Below are 1,202 nucleotides of genomic sequence, written 5' to 3'. Positions count from 1 at the left end.
CCCTATTTATTCATACAAAATGAAAGAGTGGCTTTTACTTTATCATTATATATTTAATAACGCGTAGATGTGTGTAAAACAGTGAATAAAATGATAACTTTATAATTAATTTATCTCATATGTCAAATCATGTTTAGTAATATAATATCAATTACATGTAATTAAACAGTATCGTATAATTATAATCGATACAAAAATACTAGATTTTCAACTTGTGTATAACGCAATATCACTCGTATAGTTACAACTTGCTAATCTGTGATTACTCTGCCAATTAAGCTAAATATGTTAAAAGAATCTCGTATCTATTGCTATTTGCGAATATATCGGAGCAATTGAGAGATAAAAGAAAAAAAAATCACATGGTAATACAAAGTTTATATAACACAATTATCATCGCGAGTACATACATTATACCGCTCCGCACTCTTCTGCACATTCCTACATAGTAGACTAAGCAATCAACAATTTTATTGTAGATGTAACGCCGCGTAAATAAAGAAGAGAGCGATACATTAATAACCCACTGATAACCGCGGGGAAGGACGCGAACGCGGGGGCGGAGGACACACGCGAGAAAATCGGGTGCGTGGCGAAGAAAAAGCGGCGAGAAAATCGAGAAAGGCGGGATGTACGGGACACACGAAGGGGCGGGAGGGGGAGGATAAGCGGCGAGGAGAGAGAGAGAGAGAGAGAGAGAGAGAGAGGAGAGGGGTGGAGGGGGGTAATTAAAGGAGTAAACATAAACACGGGCGAGAATTTTCGTCGCGGGGAAACGCAGCTGGCGGCGTAGAACGACGGCCTCGCGACGTCTATTACCTGTGTATCCGTAGCGCGGGGTGCGAGAGGGTGGCAGCCGTTCGTATAGGAATCCAAGCCCAAGTGGGGTCCCGTCCGGGAGGTTGACCGCCGCCGCCGCCGCTCTCTTGTGTGTGCCAACGCACACGGGTTAGAGGCCCGTACGCACGACTACGCTTGGCCGGCACGACGCAGTGAGCCCGGTCGCGCGTCTATCATTTCCCTCGGCGCTCTCGCGCCATGACGATGATTGTTAACCGCGAGGAAACGAGGGGGGGCACACGCGACACGCGAACTCTTCGAGACCAACAAAAACCAAAGAGCGGGAGCGTAGTCGCGAGGGAGAGTTCCGCGCTTTCTTCGACACGATGGCCCCTGGTTTTACCAGCGGGAGCGAGCAGGAA

This window comes from Formica exsecta, unplaced genomic scaffold (assembly GCF_003651465.1).
Source record: "Formica exsecta isolate Colony F162 unplaced genomic scaffold, ASM365146v1 scaffold191, whole genome shotgun sequence".
Lineage (NCBI taxonomy): Eukaryota > Metazoa > Arthropoda > Insecta > Hymenoptera > Formicidae > Formica > Formica exsecta.
Note: the sequence above shows the minus strand (reverse complement) of the source record.